The sequence below is a fragment of the Amblyomma americanum genome, chromosome 7, assembly GCF_052857255.1.
Source record: "Amblyomma americanum isolate KBUSLIRL-KWMA chromosome 7, ASM5285725v1, whole genome shotgun sequence".
Lineage (NCBI taxonomy): Eukaryota > Metazoa > Arthropoda > Arachnida > Ixodida > Ixodidae > Amblyomma > Amblyomma americanum.
In genome coordinates this window covers 48,951,030-48,978,989 of record NC_135503.1, presented here as the reverse complement: position 1 = coordinate 48,978,989, position 27,960 = coordinate 48,951,030, and the positions used below count along the sequence as shown (strand labels likewise).

Here is a 27,960-nt window from a genome sequence, read left to right as displayed (position 1 = left end):
TCCTAGACCAAGAATAAACCACAGCACGTGGCAGCTTGTAAGGGCTACCAAAGTCTCTAAAAATGTGGAAACAGAATTTGTCTAATACTTAACTCCAAGCCAATGTACATAATGCCCTAATCAAATTTGGGTATGGGCCAAACAAATTTTCACCTTACGACAACTCTGATAATAAATGGCAGTTACCAGTAACCCTCGAGGGAAATAAGAGTTGTGGCTTCATAGTCCCCTCTGGTTTTTTGGGATTGCCCATGAAGCAGTGCTTTCACACTAAAAAGTAAAAGTTCACGACCATAAAACATGAAAATGCTAAGGAACGAAGACCACTCACGGCCGTCTTGGTCCACAGAAATATGACAATACAGCACGACACACAATGAAACTGTGCGCACTAACTCCCGATTGAGCTCATAGCACAAAAAAAGAAGCGAGGCCCCATTCTTCATTCTAGATATATATAGAAACCCCAAAAGCGGAGTCCTATAATAATGAAAGCCATCAACAAATCCAGAAAAATAAGCAAAACGAATCCTCCAATAGCATTAACGCAAAACGCATGGCAGGGGGTTACAGAACAATTTTAAATAAAGGAATGAGCCTCTGGCAACACATTTGAGGCGATGGCTACACACGTGATGGATCTGCTAGTGCCAACTAGGATAGAAAATAGTGTGCAAGCCAACACATGCCCGGACTTGACCCTATGCTAAAACATCATACATGCACAATGTAGAAACATAAATGAGAACCTAGGAAGCGACCATTACCTAGCAGCACACTCAAGAAGAAGGGAGACACGAGTGGTAAACACTGGGATAAGAAAGAAGGCAAGGCAATGCAGATGGCAAGAAAATTGAAAAACAAAACGAGTGCACTGACCCTTGAAGGATGCAGAGCACACCACAAAGACTATAGGGATAGAAACAGAAAACAAAGCCACTGATAGTATGTTATTACACATGTGTCAGACACACAATAGCTTACAAAAGAGATGGCTGAAACAAACAACAAAAACTAACAGAACAGCCAAACTAGAGAGACAAATCGAAAGCCATGCTCGAGAAACAATGAGAACAAATCTAAGATACATTTTAGACCCAGATAACAGTAACACGAACAGTGCATGGAAGCCCACCCAATGACGAAGAGGTGATCAAGACAATGCAGAAACGACACCTACGCAAAATGAAAAAAAACTTCGCAACTACAGCACCAACCCCAACCCTAAAATGATAAAAAAAAACAATACCATAGTTAATAGCATTCATGCAGAAAACTACAACATCCTCTGCACTAGGAGCAGATGAGCTTACCAACAAAATACTCCGGAACCTAGACGAGGACTCTATTCAGGAGATCATGGAGTACTAAAACAACTGCTGGAAAGATGGATGGCTGCCAGACACATGGAAACACACCAAGGTACTTCTCATGGTCATACCCAAGCCTGCCAAGAAACTCGCTAACCAACCTCAAGCCCATATTCCTAAACTCATGCTTAGAGAAGGTTTTGGAGCATGTAGCATTATCTAGTTTACAGGACCACACGGACAAGCGCAATCTCTTCCCGCACATGATGACGGACTTCCAACCCAATTGATGTACGCAAGCTATAATGTTCAAGCTTTCTGAAGATGTAATATGCACACTGACTAACGCCAACACTAAAGCAATACTGACACTCGATCTCACGAAAGACTGATAATGTCACCCACACTGCCATCACGAATGCCCTAAAGGCAGAAGTTACTTCTGTAAGCATCAAGTCAGATACACTACAGCTAAGAATCAAAGGCACATTAGAAGGGTTGGTTTCTTTTCAACACAACCCTCAGACCCATGGCTAACCTTCTTGCCGCCATACCAAACCCACTGTTGCCACTCTACGTGGCGATATCGCTCTCTGGACAGCCCGAGGAAACGAGGGTGATATGGGGACAACGCTACACAATGGAGCGAACATAGTGACCGGATGCACCACGAGAGACGACCAGTATGCTGGCCGCCAAAATCTGAACTCCTAATAATCAGACACTGAACAAAGAAAAACGATTGCCTAATTGGCAGAATTCAATGTCAGGGTTGATGGAACAAAAGCTAGCGAGGTACAAACCCTTAGGATCCTGGAAATGCACATTTAAAACAACCAGAAAAATGCAGCAATGTTCTCCAAACTTGGACAAACCAACAGGCTCATAAGACAAATGACAAACGCCAGAGAAAAATAGAAGCAGATTTAAAGAGACTAGTGCAGGCCCTAATGCTCAGCCGTATAGCAAACTCCCTCCCCTTTCTCAAACTTCAGGCAGCAGATAAGGAGAAGGTTGAATGGCTCCAAGACAATCATACAAGGCAGCCCTTCATCTCCCTAAGAACACATGAACAGACAGGCTGCTGCAGCTGGGCATCCACAACACTCTTCCCGAGCAAAGTGAGGCTCATAGAACCCCGCAGTACAACAGACCAACAAAAGCACCAGTGGGAAGTCCCATTCTGGGAACATTAGATATGTGGCAGGAATGCATAGGGACAGATACTGTGGAAATCCCAAGGGACATACACAGGCATCAAAGAATAGATCCAATCCCAAAAAGCACGCATCTTGGATGCCACACAGAAAGAAGGAAGGAGAGAGCCAAAGCCCTCCACAGGCAATACTCCAACAATAAGGAGGCAGTATGCATGGGCACTGCAGAGCTCTGCGATCATGATGCCTTTTGCAGAGGCATCATGGACACGGACGTAAAACCAATATCAGCTGCTTCCGTAGGAGCACAAAGGCACACAAAGCAGAACTGGCCATCGCCTTACCCATTATAAAAACGGAAGCCAAGACGATTTTCAGTAACTGCATAGTGTATTACTAGAATACTATTCCAGTACAGTACAGCTACTCCAAGACAGCCGTTTGAAACATTGCAAAAGGGAGGATCCAGAAACTCGTCAGACAAATCCTAAAAGAGCAATATCTTAACACAAACCCCATTAGAATCATATGGGTTTGAGCCCACACATTGTATCCCGGGAATGAGGTGGCCTACAACTTAGCTCGAAGTTTTGCTAACCTGGCAATGCACGAGCCGGTCCTGTGGTTGGCCAGAGAGACCCTGACCACCTACCACTGAATTACACATTACAGAAACAACAAAACGATGCTCCCACTGACTGAAAAAAGCCTTAGCATACATACAGGTGGCACGGCGGAAACTGCAAAAAAACACATTTCCAAACCCCCATATTCCAGGGCTTCCCCAGGCGTCTACACCCGCCATTGTCAGCTCTGCGGGGCCACAAAAGCAGATTTAAAGCACATTTCATTCGAATGCAACAACCTGAAACCGAAGAAAGGTTGACAACTCTCAAACGAGCAAGAGTGGGAGGATGCCGCGTCCAGCTTGGACCCACCGTCTCAACTGCAGGCCGTCAACTGGGCTTTGGAACTGGGAACGGAAAGACTGGACCCCACGACCAGAGCATGCGGAACCGGAGGGCCTGATCAAACAGCCACCTCATGTACTCTGGAAGCCCACTAGAATCAACCAAATCCGTTCTGTCGACGAAATATAGTTACCACCACGTGCAAATGACACTCTATATACAAAAGCAGCTATAGTTTTTTCCCAAGCAATCCAACAAGTCACGCACACAACTACACACAATTTTTACAAACAAGCAACGATAGCACGCACAGCGAGAATCGACCGCAGCATGCAAGGAACAGATACACGGAAGACCAATGCCAAGGACAAAAGATGGGTCATCTTGCTCTATTTTAGTAAGCAGACTCCTCACTGGTGAACAGCATAGTGCAGAGGTTTTCCGAACACGGAAATATGATAAAGCCCGACCGCTATGCAGTACAAGTAAGCGGTCACGAACTCAAGGATATGCTTTGTACTTCCCTGTGCCACTGTGGAGAGTATAGTGTAGGGTACCACTGGTGTAATTTAGCTGGTGTTGGGTAGGTGTTGGTTTGTAGTCTCCTAAGGGTGTTCTCTTCTAACTTGTTGAGGGATTTGTGTGGTGTTGGGTACTCCTTTCTGGCTGTTCTGTATGGCGCAAGATCACATTGTGGAGCGGTAGCTAACCTCTACCATATGGTGTGGGCATGCCAATATAATCCCTTAGTTGACCCCATTCCCAACCCCTCGGAGGAGCAGTGGGAGGCTATTCTGCTCAGCGATGATCCTGACCGTCAGCACTGGCTGGTGGGGAGGGCCAGCGCAGCAGCAGCAGCCAGTGGACTACCGGACTAGGCGGTCCACCCACATGTTCGGAGAACATTGAAGAAATAAAGACGTTTGTAATCAATCAATCCCTGTGCCACCTGCAAAATGCACAGTCTGTGTCACCCCTGTGTGAAGCGCTCGAGCAACGTGCACCGTGCAATGAAAACAAGTTGCAAAGCAGCCCAAGGTTTCCGGGAAAGGTGCTTGTGCCCATCTTGCTTGCAGGCTGTACTATCAATACCTGGCTGGGCCTCTGGGTGATGTGGAATAGCACGTTTTTCAGGTTTTTAGTGTTCCGAAAACTTTTAAGGCTCATGCACAGGAGGGGCCGAAATTTTAAGGTCCACGCTTCAACATGTAACTTTTCTCGCGGCGACTGTATAGAAGATAAAATTTTATTTTTTTGTGCTTGTATTTATGTGATCACACCACAAGCAATGGCTGGTCTGTGTATAACGCGTGCTCCATTATATGACCGCACCTGTACGAAAGAATAGCCCGCCTCGGGTAAGCAATGAAAACAAACACCGCACACTGAGTACCGGCATGCTAAGAAGGGTTATTTGCATTCTAAACAACTCACTTTAAAAACGCCACCACCATCAACCACTCGCATTCGATCCTCTTGGCACCTTAATTCTCTGGAATCGGTAGCTAAATGTCAGTTATCGCTCTCGCTTAATATTCTACACGTTCCCAATGGCTTTACCTGTTAAGCAGGTCGAAATGCGGTCGAAGTACACAAATTAAGACAAATTGTGCATTCTTTCTCGCACAGCGAGGGCTAGATTTCTTCTGCATAGCCCCTTTAAAAATAAGTCCAAGGGTTCTGCCATAGTGAGCACTGGGTTGTGGTTGTAGTGCAACAAAGAGATGAGGATTAAACTCTCCCTCTGTCCACTCCACAACTGACCCCCGCCCCCCCAAAAAATGAACTTTTTTTACGCAGCCCCCCAGTAATAGGTCGTCTGTTCAAACCCCTGCCGCACGCTAGGGTCTAACTATGCTGCACGAAACGCTGAATTGCATGACACCATCCAAAACACTGTGTGGCAATGTTACATTTTTTTTTACTCAGCCCCAGATTATTCACGACGCACAGTGTGGACAGCTTTCCAACCAAACGAGCTGCATACGCTGTCACGAATAAGATTTTGTTGAAAGTCATGCAAAAGGTCTACGCAGTATATGCAAGTTCCACAGGTCTTAGCCCAGCGGGTGCTGTTGTGCAGCTTTGCTTCTGCAAGTAGTACCATAAGCGCCGACTGCGAGGGGGCTTATGGGCTGGAGGTCCCCTTCATTTTTTTTTTTTCTGTGTCCCCCTTGGAGGTTGCATGATGTGGTTAGGGGGGAGCATATCTTGTTTCGTACGGTTCTGGACAAATTAATTAAAGAATTACATTCTGAATTACTTAGGGCGCAAGGACAGGACGAAGGTAGAAAAACACAGGGCATCCTCCTTGTGCCCTAAATAATTCAGAATGGACCAAAACCAACTAGCCCAGCAACAAATTCTCTAAGGAATTACAGTTGCCTAACCACGCTGCAAGAACAGCACGGCCTTAAACTGCCACGGGTACATATAGATTTGTTTCCCACTTACGAAGGGCGACAGTAGTAAGTTATAAATCCAGTTCACCATCAAGGATCTGACTGGCAACAGGAGCTGACCGAACGTCTCCTGTTCCAAGTCTCTATGTGGAATCAAATGACTGGCCACTTGATAAGTGCGGTTTTTTGTGCTTGAAGACTTCGAACTGTCCCCAAACATTAGGATCATATTTTGATCCGAAATATCCGCTATGAGTGCACCTTTTAAAATAACTCTTCTTTAACTCTGCTTTTTCCTTTTAACATAGAGAGTGCACCACAACACTAGTTTTGACATATGGGCATGGATAACCTTTCTACGTAACGAGATAACAAGCAGTTGCTTCCAAGAAGTGAGGGAATTCAGAGGCAACAGAAACCTGAGAGAGTGTGTAGTGGATTTCATTAAATCACATTCACATAGCCCTTTGCCATGGGCACACAGAGCTGATTTGCAAAATGAATCTCAGTGGCATCGCGGACAATTTCATTCGGAGATCAACTGTGCAAAGAAACATAATCTTGATTTCACGGTAGCCTTTGTATGAAACGTACGACAGTGAACTTCATCAAAGTAAAGTATGCCATCTTTCTTCAAACTGTGACATTTCAAATTATCCCTTCCCATAAAATCAGCATTCAATTCCTTGTGTTTCCACTTCCTCATTACAACCATTGCTCTTTGATTCCAATTTCTGTCTTTTGTTTCGTATAGAGTTTGGCAGTTGGTTTACAGTATTGATAGACAAGCAGTTTTTTACTCCATTGCAATGAAGAGATGACAGTGCGCCACCATCGACGGCGATGAAGAGGTTCGGCACCGGCTGCCGCGCGCGTTGGAGAGCTCGAGTTTGCTCTGGAAGTCTGTTCTAGTGCCGCTGCTGGGTCAGTTTGTGCAATGGTTATGTGCGAGAGGTACTGGGATCGAGACCCCGCACCTCCACCAAGTGAGGAGCGGTTTATTGTAGAGCTGAAAGGGCTGGCAGCGTAACTGTTGCACAAACTGACCCAGGAGCAGCGGCATCAGAACAGACTTCCAGAGCAAGCTCGAGCTCTCCAACGCACGCGGCAGCCAGTCGCCGAGGCCAGCCGAACCTCTTCATCGTCGTCGATGGTGGCGCGCTGTCGTCTTCTTCATTGTACCATGTTTAAATTTTGGATCATAGCCATACTATGGAAATGTTTGTAGAGCCCAGAGTTCCTTAGACACAAATAGTTTAAAAACTCTTTAGTTTTTGTATTGTTAGCTTATTGTGGAAAAGTTTGCATTGCCCAGTGGTTCTTACAAATGAATAATTTGTAATGAGTCTGTGATATATGAATTGTTCGCCTGCTGTGGAAATGTTTGTGTTGCCCAGTATTTCCTTTCACTTCGACTAAGGACATTATGGACATCTACCTAGCGGTTAGTCTTTTTCAATATTTTTGTTAGTATTTTAAGAGCCACGAGGTCATTCTGTCTAGCATATTCGCTCAACTAGAGACAAAACTGATGTTTATATGTATAGCCGCATATATAGCGCTTGCCAAGGAGCATGCATGGGAGTGGGGGGTGGGGAGACACACAGAGAGAGAGAGGAAACAATTAAAAAGAGAGAGGGTACAGATTGAAAACTTGCCACCTATGAGTAGTACATTGACTCCCAAGTCATCTCAGTATAACGAAGCGAAACTGAACACTAAGATACAGTAGATACATAACCCAATGGAATACATTTTATGCGTATGAAAACATTTTGCATGTAACAATATTTCTCAGGGTGAAGTGTACTTGAACAGCTTGAATGCAGTTTATGGGGATCTCCTGTCCCAAAGCGACTCAGGCTATGAGGGACGCTGCAGTGAAGGGCTCCAGAAATTTCGACCAGCTGGGGTTCTTTAACGTGCACTGACATCACACAGTACACGGGCCATGTTGAAAATAAGGGCCCTTCCAAATGCACAGTGCCACGCTGGAGATGGAGATACCTTGACTGCAAAAAGACAGGTACAGTCAAACCTCACTATAACGAAATGGTTTGCAATGAAATAATGGTTATAATGAAGGAGTTGGCTGTTCCCCTTGGAAGCTCCCATTTAAGCCCATATAACTGACATCTCGTTTTTACAAAGTAAAATTTTTGTGCAGTGGCATATAACGAACATTATATTATATAACGAACAGTGGCACATAACCGCATTGGTCATTTGACACTAAGTGTAATGGTTTTTAACAATGCCCAATGCTTCCATGCCAATTTTGTGCACAGAACTGTAATCACCATGCATTACCCGCTTTGCCGAGCAGTGCATAAAATATGCGGAAAATTTATCCTGCCTCAAGCAGGGACCCGCATGCAGCCTTTGTATGGACAATTTGTTAGCTTTCACGTGCAGTCTAATGCTGGCACACCTTTCAAAGGCCATCACCCTCCATGAACTGCTTCAGGGTCTCGTGGCAGCACGGGCAGCTGCCTGAGGATTTTTTTGCTTCGCTTTACAGGTGGGTGAATTTCATAAGTGCTATAGAGGCGATAATAGATTTCTAGTGCTGTCGGCAGACCCCACTGTGTTTATGGTGCTTGCTGAAACTAATAGTTGTTTGTTATCAGGGATTGCAAAAAGTTTGCTCCTTCTTTCTGGGGATGTTGAATTACTGGCTAGTCAAGCCCGCATTAGCCAAGAACATGCTGCCCTCACTGCTAAGATTGCCGTGTTTGACGATCGTTTCACAAAACTAGAAGTGGCTTCTGCTGCTACAAATTACGCCACCTTGTGTGTTAAAGAATTGGAAGAAACTCTCACTGGCATAAAGGGCATTATGCATAGCATTGACCGAAACAACGACAATCTTGAGAATCGGTCCGGCAAGAACAACTTAATCATACACGGCTTGGCGGAACTTCCAGATGAGATCCACCACAAAGCTAGGTGTGGCATGCAATAGCATCAAGCGTTGGCAATGATTAGGCATTAAAAGAGATAGAAAAGTAAGGCCTGTGATTTTTAAGGTGTTAGACTTTCGAACTAAGTCTGCTATATGCACAATGTTGGCAAATTAAAGGGATCCAAGGAATACATAACTGAGGACTTTTCGGCGCACGTGCATTCTGTGCGTAAACTGCTAAGGAATAATTCCATAGGAAGAACGCCACCAAATCTCGTCTACACTTTGACCACCTATTTATAGACAATGTTCGGTAATCGTGGGACGATGTCAACAAGTCCCTTGTTAAAGCGCCCGCCAGTACAATTGCACAAAACGATTCTTGCCTCCCACTAAAACACAACCTAAATGTTTTGATCGTGAATGCCCACAGTTTAGTAAATGAGTATGTTAACTTCAACTGTCTTGTAGAATGCCATGAGCCGCCAGTAATATAAATCACTGAAACTTGGTTGAACAGATCAATTTCCGACAGAGAATTCTTGCCACCAAGTTAGTCAGTTATTAGGAAAGATAGCCTCTCTGGTCAGGGTGGTGGTGTAGCACTTTTTATAAAAATGGTATCGAATACGTGATGCTGCCTGATCTCTCTGAAACAGAGTCTGCCTGGTGCAGGATTAGGATATGAAATTTATTTGTAGGAATTGATGCTGTATATTGACCACCAGATGACGATGGCAACTCCATTTTGGCTCTCACTGATTATATCGTAAAGCACAAACTTCATGACAGTAAAGTGATAGTCTGTGGGGATCTGAACAGACCTCAAGTCGACTGGAATTCCTCGATAGCAACTGGCCGCGACAAGGCTCTCTGTGATACACTGAATGACTTGGCTGTCTCATTTGATTTAACTCAGGTTGTTGATTGCACCACTAGAGAGTGCTCCATCCTGGATCTTCTCTTCGTCACAGCAGATTTGATGGGTGAAGATTTTCAGTGTGAACTTGTCTGTCAGATCATGTATTCGATAGTCTTTCTGTTGGCTATGAACCTTAGAAGCCAGCATACAAAATTCTAACAGATTTTGCGAATGCTGGTGACGACGGTGTTCTTTCTATGCTTTTGAATTCCTTCGATGATTTTCTGCTTTTTAGCAATCTTTGTGGTGTGGATGTGTTGGTGAAAACTTCTATGCGATTGTGTCTCAATGCATATCGAAGTTTGTACCGACCAACAGTGTGAAATGCAATCCCAAATATCCATAATATAACAGAGGGTTAATACAGCTTATCAGTCGCATAAAGCGACTTCGTCGGCGATGCCGGTCCATGAAAAATAACTAGGATTTACTGCTATGCACGTTACAAGGCAAGGCTTAAAACTAAGACGCATGAGGACAGAGACTTCTATTAAAACAATACTTTGTCAGTATTCATTAAAGAAAACCTGGGCAAATTTTGGAAAACAATCAATCCACCTTCTCCCCGTGTTCATTCATCATTGAAAACGAGTTTTGTTCTGATGCTCAGATGATCACAGAAGCGTTCAGTAGTTATTTTAAATCTACTTTCTGCGTTGATAATGGATCTGATCCTTCGTTTGCCCCTAATTTTTGCCTACCAGCATTTCCAAGTATTGAAATTTTGTGTTCTGGAATTCATAACCTCTTGCTTAGTATAGACAACTAAAAGCCCTGGTCCAGATAGTGTTAGGCAACCGCCGCCAACAGCATTTGCTTAGCAGACACCTAGAAGAAGCCACACCGTAAGGGACCGTTTCACCCGCTGAGAGAGCCTGCAACGCGTGCACTTCATGCAGCCCAGTACTTAGTATAGACAACTAAAAGCCCTGGTCCAGATAGTATTCCTAACACATTCTTGAAAAGGTATTTAGAATGGTGTGCACGTTACTCAACGATAATATTTCAGTAATCACGTGACTTCTGAACAGTTCCGCGAATTCGGAAGGTAGCTAATGTTGTTCCTATTCACAAATCGGGCAGCAAACAATTAATTTCAAAGTACAGACCGATTTCATTGATATTTACCTGCCGCAAACTACTATATCATGTTAATAAAAAACACGTTAAACAATAAGTAACCAACAATGATATTCTCGCAAAGCATCAGAATGGTTTCCATGGCAGATTTTCTACTGTTACACAGTTAATTGAATTTACGCATGATACTGCCTCATCTCTTAACAACCGTGAACAGGTCAATGAAATCTTTATTGACTATTCCAAAGCGTTCGACGGTATGCCAGAAAACTTTTCTCCAAACTTCGCACGTTTCTTACAGGCTGCTATGGTGAATAAATTTCTCGGATGGATCACAGATTACTTGCACCTCATGACTCAGTTAGTTGCAACCAAGAGCAGTCATCACCGGTTCACATTTCCTCGGGTGTTCCACAGGGTAGCGTTCTAGGACCCCTTTTATTCATAACATATATTAATGATGTCATCTAAGTTGCTTTTAACACTCCTGTTAAGCTTCGTTTGTATGCAGACGATTGTGTTTTGTATTCGAGTGTTTTAGTGTTAATGATTAGGTATTGCTAAATGATGCATTTTCTTCTTTTTACGATTAGAGCAGAACTAGGCAAATGGAGGTTAACTTCAAGAAAACGGTCGCAATGACGTTTATCAACAAAAAATAACCGTGCCAATCAAATACGCCAACGTGAAACACACACTACAAAGCGTCTCCAAATTGCAGCACCTTGGCATTGTATTTTCCTTTCACCTAAAATGTCATAACATGTTGACACTATATGCGCAAAATCATTGCAAAAAATAGGCTACCTAAGAACTTTAAAAGGTGTGCCTAAAGAATGCAAACTAAGATCTTATATAACCCCCATCAGGCCTCTTCTTGAATACACGTCAATTGTGTGCTCACCTCATCTTGCGCATGGCAAAGATAAACTTGAGTTGGTACAGAAAAGGCAGTAAGATTTATTTTTAACCACTGTGATCGTAACTTCCCCCTTCAAAGCATTACCATGTGCTATCACTAACTTCTCTAAAGCATCGACGACTGGCTGCACAAAATTGTGCACAAGTCCGTTTCTTTAGCTGCCCCCATTTCATTTTCCAGTAATTCTGTTCGTGTGACCCGCCGGAGAAATCCTATGAACATTGTATCCTTCAGGTCTTTCCTCGATTGTCATAAATTTTCTTTTTTCTCGCACACAGCTGTGCTGTGGAATGAACTCAATGGCTAGTTGTGACACCTAGCTACCAACTGAGCAGTTTGTCATACAAGTGCCTATTCATGTATCACGGTTTTCTTCAATTTTCCTATGTAACCCCTCCTGCAATGTCTGACATTGAGACAGCAGTGTTTGTAAATAAATAAATAAATAAGTCAAAAATTGCTTATGGTGTCCTTTGAATGATCATACACAGCACAGCACATTGCCTACTGCACCCCAACAGAGTCACCAAAGTTGTTGGAGTTCCCTCGTTCCCTTCACTCACATGACCCACTGCGAGCTCGGTATGTTTCTTTCTTTGGAGTAACACGGACAATTGAGCTAGTTGGTACATCTTTGAAAACTTTCGAAGGTGCTGCGACAGGGGACACAAAGAGAAAAACATGAAGGACAAGCGCTTGTCCTTTGTGTCTTTCTCTTTGTGTCCCCTGTCGCAGCGCCTTCGAAAGTTTTCAAAGGTTTCTCTCTTTCAGCAGCCAAGTCTGAACTCCTCAAGTTATGTCAGAAAGAGGGGGGGGCCACCTCATGCCCGTGGACATGCATACATATTTACATGGAAGGCAGCGCGATCCTTAAAGTGTCCAACTCCTGCATACTGAGCTTACATATACAACAAGATGGCAGTGTGGCATACGCCATCCACCTTCTCACCTTGGCAACAGGCCAAGTGCTACGGATGACCAGCCAAGTTACCAACAGGCACGAAGGACTGAAGAATGGGGACCTCCTCTGCCTCATCCAAGCACTGATAAACAGTTGGATCACGTACATGGCCCCCTCTCAAACCCTGAAATCAGCTGAAAACAAAAAGATAGACATCCTATTTAGGAAAGCCTACACAGTAGCCCTTGGGCTACACCTTATGGCTTCCACTGAAAAACTCCATGCCACCATAGTTGCCACCACTTGGAAACTTATCAAAACACACCTCACTACACAACAATGACTTCTGCTATCCCCAGTTGGCCAGCATATTTTTCAAATCCTGGGCTACCAACGCTAAAGCTGGATCAGTGGCCACAGCTCTCATCAACACCCTTGTCACTAGAGATCATTGGGCAAATACGAGCTGCCTCTCTCCATAAGAACCTGCACCTAGAATACCGCCAAAACTGGCAACAAGCAAGGGCAGAGGCACAAGCACAGCGATGTAAAAAGGCAGCAGCAGTTCGCGGTCTGCTATCCCATCATCCAGGATTCCACCATCAGTGGGAGAGATCAATAACTCAAAACAGTAGCCACAGTATCCATCCTCGCCACCAACACACTGAAGACCGAAGAGCTAGTTTTCCATTGCCCTCGCTATCCTTTCCAGTGCCTCAAGCACCACAATAATAACTGTTCCCCGAACAACCTGCCGTTCCTGCCATGGCAGACATATCTCCCCATAGCCCACCGGCTACTCACCAGCCAGCCACGTCATATACCCACTGTTGAAGTGATGTAGATGTGAGCAACCAGCGTGCCCATGCTGGACTCGAGCAAGCATTTTCTGAGCCCTGTGGCAAACAGACAGCTGGACAGAAGATGGAACGCCATGCCCGTCTTTAGGCTGGGCCCTCGCCTAGTAGTCAGACATAGTGCAACATTACCACCTTGCTACCCAGAGGTTACTACCACTGCATAAGTGCCTCTCATGAGAGGAGGCCATCATTTGGTGGCAGCTACCAACAAGCATATATGAACACGTCCTTACCCGAACGCACAGGCGGTACTGCATTACCCAATATTCAAATAAATGTCTCTTTTGCGATGCCAACCCTACCCTCTAGCATATCTACTGGGAACAGAAGACTGGCCCAGCCTTTCTGGCATTCATGTGTATGCGGATGCCACATTTGGTGCAGGAAGCATTAATAAAGAAACACAATCAATGCCCTAATGTGCATTGGAAGCTCTGAAGCTAGCCTGATAAAAGCAAAATTCAGAGCCGAGAAGTGCAAAATTGCAGTTAAAGAGGAGGAGTTTTCCTTTAATAAATTTCTGACTTCCTTACGGCACCTACTGTGAATACGTCAAGTATACAATCAAAGTGCGGACTTATTCTTACAAGTTCTGTGATACGACATGCTGCAATGTGAGCTGCATCTTTTCTACCCTGCATAGGGCATGCTCTCTTTCTCTTTTCCACTTCCCTGGTTACGCTGTCCTAGCTACATAAGGATGCACCTAACAGAGCTCGATAGATCTGCTTTCTATGATACCAGGCCATCAATACCTCATTCACACAACACCGATACAGTTCTGCAGTCCAAAGAAATGTTCACTTATGAATATTTCAGACTACATATAGCATGTAACACAGAATTCATGCTTATGCCGTGGAGCAACAACAGATGGAATTTAAACATTGACTGTTTATGCCACAATAGCCTCTGGATCTGTTTAGAACTCTCTTGGAAAAACTGAGATTCAGAGAGCAGTCCCGTAAGAAGTACCGCAATTGCACGAATATAGCACGAGTTTTTTCCTCACTTCACTGGTTTCAGGATGCATATCGCGTTATATTCGAAAGCAAGGACAAATATAACGTGACTTTCTTTTCCTCGCTGCTCCTGAAGCTAGCTACAGCAAGCTTCACCGCAAGACTACTAAGCTCGTAGAACAAGCGAGCTTTGCGACGACCTTGGGGCCATCCTGAGCGCATAGGGTGAAATCAAAATTGCTGTTTGGGCGAGTTGGTGTGACATGATTCGAAAAGACCAGCGCGGAACAGACACGGACACGAGAAGAAAAAACACTGACGACAGGACGAGCGCTGACTAACAACTCTTTATTGTCGAGGAACACCCAGCACAATATATGCCAAAACACCACGTGACAGTCAGGGGGCCAAAGATTACAATCTAATCTACAGTCATCGAGGGGTGGCCAACACATGCTTGAACCAGAAGGAAAAACCACAAAAAGTGAAAAAAAGGGGTGAAACTTTATGAAGTGAGCATATCAAAAGTACTTTAACCAGCAAAAAACCAAGGAAAAAAAACAAGAAAAAAAAACAAACACAAGTGCCAAAGAACATCGTGGCCAAAGAGCGGTGTCAAGAACACTTTAACATCAACAAAGAGCGAGCCTAAGAGGGCCCAAGCAAGCGAAGCAAAAGCAGTCAGAAATCTAAAAACAGATAAAACGTCATGCAACCCTACAGATGCCACAAACAACTAAAACCAAATGAAATAGGGTGAAAAAAAAATAGGGTGAAAATTTGAAGGTAGAAATAAAGCTGCACAGGCCGCCAAGAAAGAGAGGGCCCTGAAATAGATGGGTGGAGTAGCGAAAAGAAGGGTGAAAGGACACAGGACTGGGCGGCATAAAACATGCTGCAATGGTGGCACAGTGCTGATTGCGGCTGCTACTGTGTGGGAGACTTCATTTAGCTCATAGGAGACTTTGCTGCGCTCGACGATATTGCACGCTCTTCTGGAGTGTTGCCCCTGAAATAATGTTTATGGAATGTTCATGTGAAGACAGTACATCGCTTTCATATTTTTGCATGCCGTCTTCATTTTTCCAAGCTCTCAATTGTAATTGGCATGAGAAGCCTGGGATTACGTTATAATTAGATTTTTTTTTCATTTTCGTTCGGTCTAAACTCCATACTCGCAATATTTATGGTCACTTTATTTATGTGTAAATACGGTACCTCCAGAAAGCATGGGCAGTGCCCAGGGCCATTCAGCTGCACTTGCACTGACATGCACCATGTAATTTGAAAATGACTGCAATGAGAGCATGTCAGAATGTGGGCAGGTAAAAACAAGAGCAGTCATTTCCATGGCATAATTAGTCATGACTGCAGTATAAGTATAATTGCAAAGCAATTGCGATGCAATACCAGCCACTTAAAAGGTGATTCACTGCAAAGCTGAAAGAAGCCTGCAGAAATACATAAGTGTATGAAAGTGTGACAATGTTAGCAGATGATGCCATGCTCCAGTTCCTTGTCTACCAGTAGCCAATGGCATTTCCCAGAAGTCTAACCAATGGCGTTTCCCAGAAGTCAGCACAACCAGAATAGAGGGTGGTACAAGAGGCACACCAAAGTTAATAGCATAGAAGCTTACTAGACTGTTTACATTGTACGTAGAATTTTGTAATCCAGAGATGCAAGGAGGTAAGGCATCAAGAAACACCTCTGTGAGTCATGCAGTTACTCTAAATGCTAACCATAAGCATGCGCAGCTCTCCCCATATGGGGGGACAAAATTTGTGCCCTCTCCATCATGCCACTTGGGGGGTGCACTACTACCTCTTTGTGCACGGCTCTGCTGCTAATGCACAGTAATTAAGTACATAGACATTCCAATGCAGTTTCCCTTTAAGAACACACAGGCAGAACTAGGAATGTGACAAGGCTGTCCACTGGACAAAGAATGGCTGCATGTGATAACAACCTTCCTCAACACTATCTTGGGATGGCACTCTGCAAGGAATGGGAGCAGAACAGAGACAGAACCAATATATACAGTAACCAATTAGAGTCTCTTCTTTCCATGAACAGACACGAGCCTGCAGGCACAACAGGTAGGACCATTAAACCAACACTACCCATATTGCCATTCCATAAGCACCACTTGTACCCAGCTAATTTACCGTTCCTATCTCTGCACTACAAAAAAAGACACGAGTGGAGGATAGGGAAACAGATGTGCAGAGCTGAAATGTTTTGTACAAATGGTAACAGCTGCATACCACAGCACTTGTACTCTTTAAGCCTTATCCAAATTTACAATGCACGCACAACACTAGGAAACTAACTGTCAAAGAGGAAGTTCAATTAGCACACAAATTCGCTCAGTACACATCACATCATAATACATGACATTAGCACGTCAGAATGAGCGAAGTGATCCACCTCTCCTTTCAACAAAATGCAATCAACAGCTGCACAACCAGCCTTCTATAAGAGCAGCTCCAGCTCCAACCAGGCAGTGACATGCGATTCACTACAGCAGAATGTGCACAGGACAGTGCTTTTGAACTCGATTCATTTTGAGCTCTAGAAATTCTCCTATCTCGGGCTCCCCATCCGAAGGTGGCCCAGGTGTTACAGACACAGACCCCTAGTTTCCCAACACAGCTGGGTACCAAGGTAACAGCTACTGACTATCCGGCAGCTTGACACCTAAAATATTCTGTGCATCAATTACTGTCACTATGTCCCCGGGGCAGGTAGTAACCACAAATCCGGACCACGAAACTGAATTAACAGAGGAATAAGAATGGGATGGAGTGCATTTGGCAAGCATTTTCAGATCATGAAGGGCAGTTTACCAGTATCCCTCAAAAGAAAAATATACAATAGTTGTATTCCAGCGGTACTAACCTCTGGGGCAGAAACTTGGAGGTCGATGAAAGGGGTTCAACTTAAATTGAGGGTGACGCAGCGAGCGATCGAAAGAAAAGTGATAAGTGTGACACTGAGAGATAAGAAGAAAGTGGGTCAGGGAACAATGCGAGTTAATGTCATCACAGTCGAAATGAAGAAATGGGCATGGGCTGGGAATATAATAACAAAGCAAGATAACCGATGGTCATTAAGGGTAACGGAATAGATTCTAAGAGGAGGCAAGCGTAGCAGGAGGTGACAGAGAGTAAGGTGGGCAGGCGAGATTAGGAAGTTTGCAGGGATAACGTGACCGTGAATAATGCAGGACTGGGTTAATAGGAGAAATTAGGAAGAGGCCTTTGTCATGCACTGGGTATAGACAGGCTGATGATGATGATGCAGCTGGAAGGTCCTGGGCGGAGGTTTCAGACAAAAACTGCCTCATGTGGCCATGAAGGAGGAGCCAGACATGTCACATGTCATCACTTGTTTCTGCAGGACAAATGAAACGAGATCCGGGTGCAGCACGATGAATGCTACCTTCAATTTCCAGTCCACCAGCAGCTGTGCACATAAAAACCCTGTTGCATCAAAGACTTGCCGCATATTTCACCGGTATCTGACTGAGCTAGCTGATTTTTATCAGTGACTTTCCTGAGTGTGGACTGAGGTGTTCGGACCAAATCTGCAGCAACACCATTATGCAGGAAGACATGATGCAGTGGTCCATTGTGGTGCAGAAATATTTTGAATCCAGCAGTAAATGCTGGACCACAGTGAGAGACAATGAATTCAGGCAAGCCATGACTAGAGAACATGAAATAGACTCCAAACTATGGCTTCTAATGGGAAATGTGCGCTTGAAAATATTTAAACCTTTTTGCAAAACCATTCAACCTGTAAGAAGTGCTGCAAATTCTACAAGAAGGCACAAGTGCAGCTACTAAGGAAATGGCTAAGGGAACGTCGGTCTGTGATGGTCCTGACATACTAGCCAGTGATAGACTGTGACAGTGGTATGTTCATCGACAGAAGAGCACTCGATATGCCTTTAGCTGTAAGATAAATGTTAATTACACTACATTGTCTTTTGTGACTCAAGTGCAGGATGGCATGCTGTACAAATGGAGCAATCTTGACTCTACACACAGTAATATGTAGTTCTCATGAACACAGCTATGTTGCCCTTGCATACTGCTTCAAAGCTGTATCAAATGAGTTACTGCACAGGCAAAAATCATCCAAAAGCTTCACTAGGGTTTGCATGTTTACAGATCTCTCAACCAGAGCACAGGCAGACAACACCATTGGGTAGGACTCCTCTAGCATGAACCCTTCTGCAGGACAGACTCCACAGTTGGAGACGACGTCACCAGTAAATGACTGAGTACATCAGCGTTCACAATGCAAGCAGCAGGCCTCTACTTCAGAATGTCTTTGTATGTTCGCAGCACCCACATGGCCAACACAGCAGAACATGTTTTCTGGGACCAGTTTGTCATTGTGCAATGTTTCATTAGGCATCAAGATGCTAGGCAACCCTCTCCATGGCACCTGATGCAAACAGTGTCAGTCAATCAAGACTGGCCTGGACAAAAGGCATGTGCACCATACACTGGGAAATGGCTAAGCAGCTAGCTTACTTCATAGCACGAGGCACATTCACTCTGCTGAGGTGATCTGGTGGACTAGAGATGTGCAGCAGAGGTACATGGCTATGTCTGCTATTGCCCTCAGTTAAAAGAAAACTTCAGAATTGATCACCTTGAGCAAGCGAGGCTGAAAGGGGCATTCACATGGCTGTTACTATGATGGCTCATATTGCCGCGAAGCTTGCTTTTTGTCTGGAACCTGCTGCTCTCGCTCGCGGGGCGAACTTTTGGCTCAGTCACCCCCCGGCGCTGCTTCGCTTGGGGGATCATCTTATCGCGGAAGGCACGCCGCATTATCAATTTTCTGGGACGCGAGACGCGACCAGAGTTATCTCGATTTTTCCTAGCCTCGCCCAAGTGTGCCTACTATGTTCTGGAACTTTCCTTGCCGCCTTTAAAATCGAGCACGGCTAAGAGCGGCGGGCATTCTGTTAGTCGACGACCGCCGAGCACGTTCGCTGCTATCGCCGCCGCTGAGTTTTCAGAGCTGTTCTTAGTGGGCGTAAGCCAGCCTATTAAAGTATTCTCTTACGAGCTGCTCTGTGCCTTCCTCAAGACCGGACCCCAGTCGGTGCTACGTGACCCCGGCGGAGTTCCCGTCACCACCTCGTGACATCTGGTGGAGGTGCGGGGTACATGCACCCAACCCAACCTGGAAGATCCACCGTAGAGAATTAACGAGAGCCAAGAAGATCCCGAGGTACGACACAGCCGCCGTCTTCAAGGCCTGCAAGCTCAGCACGGATTACTACCGGATCCTACTCGACAACGACAACAGCTCCAGCGCCCACCATGACCGAGCCAGCGACGTCCACCCTTGTCATGCTCCACCAGCCACGGGTGCCTCCAACCTTCCACGGCTACCCTGGCGACGACCCGGAAGATTGGATAGACAACTTTGAGCGCGTGGCTACATTTAACAGGTAGGAAGATGACATGAAGCTCCGCTATGTTTTCTTTTCCCTTGACGGTCCTGCAAGAACGTGGTACGAAAACCACGAGACTACCTTGAAGACCTGGAAATTATTCAAGTCTGAAGTCGTGAAGGCGTTTACCAACATTCTCCGGAAGGAAAAGGCGCAGATGCTGCTGGACTCACGGATGCAGCACCCAAATGAAACTGTCAGCATGTACGTCGAAGAAATGCAGCGTCTTTTCCGCCAAGCTGACCCGAATATGACGGAGGAGAAGAAAACCGGATATCTAATGCGGGGCGTAAAAGAGTCTCTTTTCGCTGGCCTCGTACGAAATCCGCCCAAGACTGTCGCCGAATTCGCCGAAGAAGCGTCAACGATTGAGAAGACCCTGGACGCCCGCACAAGGCAGTACAACCGACCACCGCAGGTCTGCTCCAGCTTTCCGGACACGACGACTACAACCAGCGACTTGCGGGAGATCATCCGTGAAATCGCCCGCGAAGAACTACGCCGGCTGCTGCCATCATCTTCACAACCTCAAGTAGCGAGCCTGACAGAAGTCGTCCGTGAAGAAGTGCGGCATGCGCTTGGCTCCCCTTCTGCGACGACTGAACCTCAAGCTCCAGCCATGAGTTACGTCGCTGCAGTACGCAAGCCCGCGCCTCGACGTTCCACCCCAAGCCCTATTCGACGTGAGCCAGCAGTGCTGAACCGCCGCCCTCCGGGCCCCGCCCACCCGACCTACGAACAACGTTCGGGCCCAAGGAAATGCGACACCTGGAGAACCCGTGACAACCGTCCGCTGTGCTTCCACTGCGGTGAAGCCGGTCACGTCCTGCGTCACTGCCCGTTCCGACGCATCGGTCTTCGCGGATTCGCCGTTGACGCACCACGACCACGCTTCGGCCAACATCCACAAGAAATCGACGACTACCTGCGCCGCGACGAATACGTGTCGAGCCGATTTTCCCGCTCACCCTCGCCGCGAGCCTCGCGCTTCACGTCGCCCTGCCACAGCTACGCAGCGGCTGTGCGAGGAAGGTCCCCCAGCCCCCGTAGGGGAAACTGAAAACAGCAACCTTAGGAGGTGAGGTTGCTTCCCGGCAAAAAAACGAAGACCCTCCAACGACGAGAACTCACGGCGACGCCGCACCGACGACGACACGACGCAACTTAGAGACCCCCAGGCCACCGACATCGACAAGCCCCTGCAGCCGCAGTCGCAATCACCGACCAAGCCGTGACCCGACGCCGCAAGTTACGTGCAACGCAAGAGCAAGGACTTCCGATCTAGAGGTGACTGTCGACGGCCGAAACGTTACTGCTCTAATCGACACGGGAGCTGACTATTCCGTACTGAGTGGTTCCTTCGCCGACCGGATCAAGAAAGTGACGACGACTTGGGATGGCCCGCAGATACGCACAGCAGGCGGACACCTCATCACGCCATCAGGAAGGTGCACTGCGAGACTGACTGTCAACGGACACACATATCCGACAGTATTCGTCGTACTTCAGAAATGTTCCGGTGACGTCATTCTGGGGATGGACTTCTTGACACAGCACCGCGCAGTCATCGACCTCAAGTCCAAGTACATCACGCTTTCGACGGACGAAGCTTTACCTCCGAAAACGACCCCAGAGCAGTCAAAGGCCCTCAGTGTTCTCGATGAAGAACTAACCATCCCACCCCGGTCCAGCGTCATCGTCCCCGTCTGTGCAAGAAATTTCGAAGACGCAGAAGGCATCATCGAGGGAAACACGCAGTTGCTCTTAGACAGACGACTTGGCGTCGCAAGAGGCATCGCTCATTTGCGGCATGGAAAAGCCGAAGTACTGGTCACGAACTTCAGCGAAGAATACCGACACCTCAACAGAGGCACTACAATTGCGTTCTTGGACGAAGCAACTGATTTACTGGACGCCTTCATCATCTCCGACGAACCTGCAAATGACAGCCTAAAGCAAGACCATGCTCCCACGTTCGCCATCAACCCAGCATTACCCCGGGACCGACAAGAGAAAATCACCCTTCTTCTTCAAAGTTACAGCGAATGTTTCGCCTCGTCATCAAAGGTGCGACAAACGACGATAGCCAAACATCGAATTATAACCGACGAACATACCAGACCTCTCCGCCAAAGCCCTTACCGTGTGTCGCCGCGAGAACGACAGGCCATCCGGGACCAAGTAGAGGAAATGCTTCGCGACGACGTCATCCAACCTTCGAAGAGCCCATGGGCGGCACCGGTCGTTCTAGTGAGAAAGAAAGACGGTGCTCTTCAATTCTGCGTCGATTATCGGCGACTGAACAAGATTACGAAAAAAGACGTCTACCCCCTCCCGAGGATCGACGACACTCTGGACAGGCTCTGCCACGCCAAGTATTTCTCGTCGATGGATCTCAAGAGTGGATATTGGCAGATTGAAGTCGACGAAAGAGACCGGGAAAAGACTGCCTTCATCACACCGGACGGACTGTACGAGTTCAAAGTCATGCCATTTGGGCTTTGCTCCGCACCCGCAACTTTCCAAAGGTTAATGGACACAGTGTTGGCAGGCCTCAAATGGCAAACCTGTCTCGTCTATCTAGACGACGTTGTAGTCTTCGCAGCGAGCTTCGAGGAACACCTCCGGAGGCTGAAGGCAGTACTCGACGCAATCAAGTTATCCGGACTTACCCTGAAGCCTGAAAAGTGCCGGTTTGCCTACCACGAACTATTGTTTCTCGGCCACATCATCAGCAAGGACGGCGTGCGCCCCGACCCGCAGAAGACAGCCGCCATTGCCAATTTCCCGCAGCCTCATGACAAGAAGGCGGTCCGCAGATTTCTGGGATTGTGTGCTTATTACAGACGCTTTGTGAGGAATTTTTCGCGCGTCGCGGAACCTCTGACCAAGCTCTCCAAGGCAGACGTACCATTCACATGGAATTCGGCACAAGCGGAAGCCTTCAACGAACTTCAGCGTCTCCTGCAGTCTCCACCGGTGCTAGGGCACTTTGACGAAAACGCCGAGACAGAAATCCATACCGACGCAAGCAGCTTTGGTCTAGGCGCCGTGCTCGTCCAGAAAAACGAAGGAGTCGAAAAAGTAATAGCATATGCAAGTCGTTCATTGTCGAAAGCAGAAGCGAACTATTCGACCACTGAAAAGGAGTGCCTTGCGATCGTCTGGGCTACATCGAAGTTCCGTCCCTACTTGTATGGACGCCCGTTCAAGGTTGTGAGCGACCACCATGCATTGTGCTGGCTGGCTAACTTGAAGGACCCCTCTGGCCGTCTCGCTCGATGGAGCTTGCGCCTCCAAGAATTCGACGTCACGGTGGTCTACAAGTCTGGGCGAAAGCACTCCGAAGCTGACTGCCTGTCACGAGCCCCTGTCGACACGCCGCCAAAAGACGATGACGACGACGCTTTCCTTGGACTGCTAAGTTCCAGCGACTTCGCACGACAGCAGCAATCTGATCCTGACCTACAGCGCCTGTACGAGTATCTTGAGGGGAAGTCTCCTTCACCTCCTGCCCTCTTCAGGCGTGGACTATCGTCCTACTGTCTGCAACAGGGAATCGTCGTGAAGAAGAATTTTTCACCGAACAAGGCCGCCTACCTTCTCGTCGTCCCGAAGAGCCTTCGGGAGGAAATTCTGCAGGCTTCGCATGACGAACCAATGGCTGGCCGCCTCGGGTTTACTCGCACCCTCCGCCGAATCCAAGAGAGATATTACTGGCCTCGTCTATCCTCCGACATCGCGCACTACGTTAAGAGTTGTCGTGAATGCCAACGCCGGAAAACGCCACCGAAAAGACCAGCAGGGTTCCTGCAGCCGATTCGACCGCCATCAAGACCTTTCCAGGAGGTCGGTATGGACCTACTTGGCCCCTTCCTAACATCAACGACGGGCAACAAGTGGATTATTGTGGCGACCGATTATCTCACCAGGTACGCCGAAGCAAAGGCCCTCCCGAACGGCACAGCAGCAGAAGTCGCCAAATTCTTCGTCGAATCCATTCTTTTACGACACGGCGCCCCCGAAATACTGATAACAGACAGGGGGACAGCGTTCACGGCGGAGCTAACCCAGGCCATTCTGCAGCACAGCAATACAAGTCACCGGAGAACAACTGCGTACCATCCGCAGACAAACGGGCTTACAGAACGCTTCAACAAGACCATCGCCGATATGCTTTCTATGTACGTAGACGCAGAACACAAGACATGGGACGTCATTCTTCCCTATGTGGTGTTCGCCTACAACACCGCTGTGCAAGAGACCACCCAAATGACACCATTTAGTCTCGTCCACGGGAGGGAGGCCACGACCACACTCGACGCCATGCTGCCCGACGTTACCGACGAAAGTAACCTCGACGTCGCCGCCTACCTGCAGCGCGCAGAACAAGCTCGACGACTTGCCCGTGAGAGAATACAAGACCAGCAGCGCACCGACGCCCGACGCTACAATCTTCGAAGACACGCAGTGCAATACAAGCCAGGCGATAGAGTTTGGCTTTGGACGCTGATTCGCCGCCGCGGACTGAGTGAAAAACTTCTGCGCCGCTATTTCGGCCCGTACAGGATTCTTCGCAGACTGGGTAATCTGGACTATGAAGTCGTCCCTGACGGAGTTACAGCATCCCAGAGACGCCGCACACGCTCAGAAGTTGTCCACGTCGCCCGTCTGAAGCCTTACTATTCGCGCTAATGACTCTTTGTGCTTACCTTATGAGTATTTATTTTGTATGCTCTGTATCTTTATGTCCGCTATCCCTGTTTTTAAGCATCGGGTCGATGCTTCTTTAAGGGGGGAGTAATGCCGCGAAGCTTGCTTTTTGTCTGGAACCTGCTGCTCTCGCTCGCGGGGCGAACTTTTGGCTCAGTCACCCCCCGGCGCTGCTTCGCTTGGGGGATCATCTTATCGCGGAAGGCACGCCGCATTATCAATTTTCTGGGACGCGAGACGCGACCAGAGTTATCTCGATTTTTCCTAGCCTCGCGCAAGTGTGCCTACTATGTTCTGGAACTTTCCTTGCCGCCTTTAAAATCGAGCACGGCTAAGAGCGGCGGGCATTCTGTTAGTCGACGACCGCCGAGCACGTTCGCTGCTATCGCCGCCGCTGAGTTTTCAGAGCTGTTCTTAGTGGGCGTAAGCCAGCCTATTAAAGTATTCTCTTACGAGCTGCTCTGTGCCTTCCTCAAGACCGGACCCCAGTCGGTGCTACGTGACCCCGGCGGAGTTCCCGTCACCACCTCGTGACAATATGAGCAGGATGGCCTGGATTCACCGAGACTGTATGTAATGGGGAGCCAGGCCAAGGTCCGTGTAGATTGTGACGAAGGTGACGACTGAGGATAAGCGCTCTGTGTGTGTGGCTGGACTCATACCAGTACACTGGCACAAAATGCCCAGCAGGAAGGCTCCACTCCGCGTACAGAGGTGATGATGTTGGCGAAGGGACACTGCAAAAGCTCTGCGAGTGCTATGGCTGCATGAAAAGTATCCGACTAGTGCCAACACGCAGCGCTACAAGTCAGTGGGGTGCTGCTATTTCTAAATAGAGACATGGCTGCACCATAAATTAAAAAAAAAAACCTTGCCATTTGCAGGGACGCAGCTTACAGAGCAGTAAAGGTCCACACACTTCATGTCCTTCATAATTATTCTTCCCACCCAAGATTTCTGACTTGCCATTGGTAGAAATTCTGAAGGTGGACAGCACAACATCAGTCAATGTGAATAAAGCTTGTCACATCGGCTGTAACGTCCCAAAGGTCCACATGGGATACATGCGATGCTGGAGTGGGGAGCTCCGGATTGATTTTAGCCACAAATGCCGGCAGGTTCGCCGAATGCAAAAATGCCTGTGTGGTGTGTGATGCCACTGCATGTTAAAGAGCCCCAGGTGAAGTGAACAAATTCCAAGCAGTATATACAGCTCAGAAACACATCAGAAAGAGGCCTCACTGTCACTGCAGTATCCGCTGCTATGAGTAATGCAGGGAGTAGTTCAGGTTCTACAGCCTCTGGTACTCAGAGCAGCCCCCATGCTGGTGGCCCTTGGCAACACAGTGATGGCAGTGCTAAAAGAACTGCCTGGCTGGCCAAGGTGCAAGAATGCCTGCTACGTACACCTTTGCCAGGCCTCTGATGAGGGTCTTAGCTGGCTTCTCCATTCCTTTGCCTGCCGGCAGGTCGTACCCATCACCAGCAAAATGTTGACTCTTCTGCGCTTCTGCTGCACCCAAGAAACGAAGTTGAAAATAAAATAGAATTTGCTCAGAAATAGGCCAAATTCAGGGAACATGCAAATTATGATTTGGCCCATGGTGTCGTCTTTCCTGTGTGTGCTGTTTTTCCGCAAAAATCTTTTTAGTATGTATGATCACCAACTAGCCCAGCAGTTAACTCTTCTAATAATATGGCCATCAACGTCATCAGCTTGACTATGTCCACTTCAAGACAAGGGCTTCTCCCACACCTCCCCAATTAACCCTGTCTTTTGCCAGCTGTGGCCACCGTTTCCCCACAGACTTCCAAATCTCATCAGCCTGCCTAACTTTCTGCCACTCCTTGCTGTGTTTCCCTTCCCTTGGAATGCTATCTTTTACCCTTAAGGACCAGCAGTTATCTTGCCTTCACATTACATGCCCTGCCCAAGCCCATTTCTTCTTGTTTTCAACTGGTATGTTGTTACCCTGCATTTGCTCCCTGACCCACTCTACTTTCTTCTTGTCTGTTAATGTAACATTTATCACTTTCATTTCCATGGCTCACTGCATTGTCTTGAATATAAGTTGAACCCTTTTTGTTAGCCTCTATGTTTCTGCCCCATAGTATATAGCTATATGTTGCTGCGTGCTATCATGAGTTGAAGTTTCTCATGTGTGTAGACTATGTGGTATGCCACAGTCCTTCCTCGTGCAGCAATTAAGAAGTTGGCATGCTTGCAAGAGTAGCCACTCTGTTATGAAATGTTGAGTGTGAGTTCCGTCATGGTGAAAACTGGCCTTGAAGGGCAACTGCATTGTATTACCTGTGGACGCACACTTGAATTCGTGGGTTGTTTCGCCCTCCGAAACAAAGATGACCAGACGCAGGGAAGTATGGAAGCTGAGGTGACTGCAAATGAAGGCGAAGACTGTTTCAACGAAAACCCGTCTGGTCAGGAAAATTCATTACGGAAAAGTACCGCGCGGCGACCATGCAGTCGTTCACACAAAAGACGTTCGGTTACGCTGGGCAAGGCCGAGATGGCCGAGAGCACGCCATGGAGTTCACGCCAACAGGCCTTCTACTTTACCTCGACTGTTAATTGTTTTCCATGCACAAATTTCGATTCCCAAATGTTGTTGCAAGCCAGCGCTATGTTCGGCTGGTCTTCCTTTTACTTGCCTTTTTGTCCTCTGTTCACTCGAAAGGCGTACAGAAAGACAATCATGAGTCGGGTATTTACGTCCGGGTCGTGGCCGTCAACTTGAGGTTGAACAAGCGACAACGGTCGAGCCAGCGACGGCTCGCTTCAACGCCTGCCGACTGGCAAACCGCCGGGCAAGATCCTGAAGACAAGCACCACAGGGGCCATGTTGCGCAGCAGATGCAAGACGACGGCCTGTGATGAAAAATTATAAATAAGAATTCATTACATAAATTTGCTGAGGTTAGGCGCATTGTACAACCACATACCTTGATGCTGTCACTGGTAAACTGCGTACTCGCGTTGGACCTCGACAGGTCGTTGCCCCCCACATACAAAATCGCGAAATCTGCAGGGTGCAGACTGATGCGCACGACGTCGTCAATTTGGTCACACGCTCGAAGTTCATCATCATCATTTATTATACCCTTAAAGGCCTCTGTTGAGGCATTACATAAGGGGGGGGGGGGGACAAAGCAAATGCAACTAAGAATAATACGTTAATACAACAAAACATAATGCAATACAATAAAATGAAAAACGATACATCACAATACAACGTTGGTCAATAATGAAGGGCACAAGGCTGAATTAGGCGGTAACAACTACAACAACAACAAGAAAAATAATAAGTTAACTGGGTGAAGTTTGAGAAGTGTCTTTTATTCAGTACAGTGATTAATTAATGCCTGTCGAAATTTAGTAGCGTCGTGCTCGTTAACAATGTAGTCGGGTAGCAGG

The 27,960-nt window shown here is 47.0% G+C and overlaps 2 protein-coding genes across 31 annotated transcripts in view; one reads left to right on the top strand and one right to left on the bottom strand.

Moving 5' to 3' along the window:
- The window catches only part of LOC144099061 (uncharacterized), a 74,306-nt gene extending 46,630 nt beyond the window's left edge, over nucleotides 1-27,676 (bottom strand). For 7 of the 17 annotated variants that reach the window (XR_013307299.1, XR_013307290.1, XR_013307294.1 and 4 more), the window contains exons 1-6: nucleotides 27,489-27,671; nucleotides 27,259-27,414; nucleotides 26,839-26,924; nucleotides 25,935-26,040; nucleotides 21,957-22,061; nucleotides 12,559-12,704 (exon numbers count right to left, since the gene is read on the bottom strand). The gene's annotated coding sequence lies outside the window, so the exon portion shown is untranslated. Of the gene's footprint in view, nucleotides 1-4,812; nucleotides 4,871-6,707; nucleotides 7,793-12,558; nucleotides 12,705-21,956; nucleotides 22,062-25,934; nucleotides 26,041-26,838; nucleotides 26,925-27,197; nucleotides 27,415-27,488 lie in introns of those variants that run through there. The other 10 variants (XR_013307291.1, XR_013307296.1, XR_013307293.1 and 7 more) reach the window with 9 other exon arrangements.
- The window catches only part of LOC144099057 (uncharacterized), a 183,607-nt gene that overhangs the window by 108,214 nt on the left and 47,433 nt on the right, over nucleotides 1-27,960 (top strand). The gene's annotated exons all lie outside the window — the stretch shown is intronic.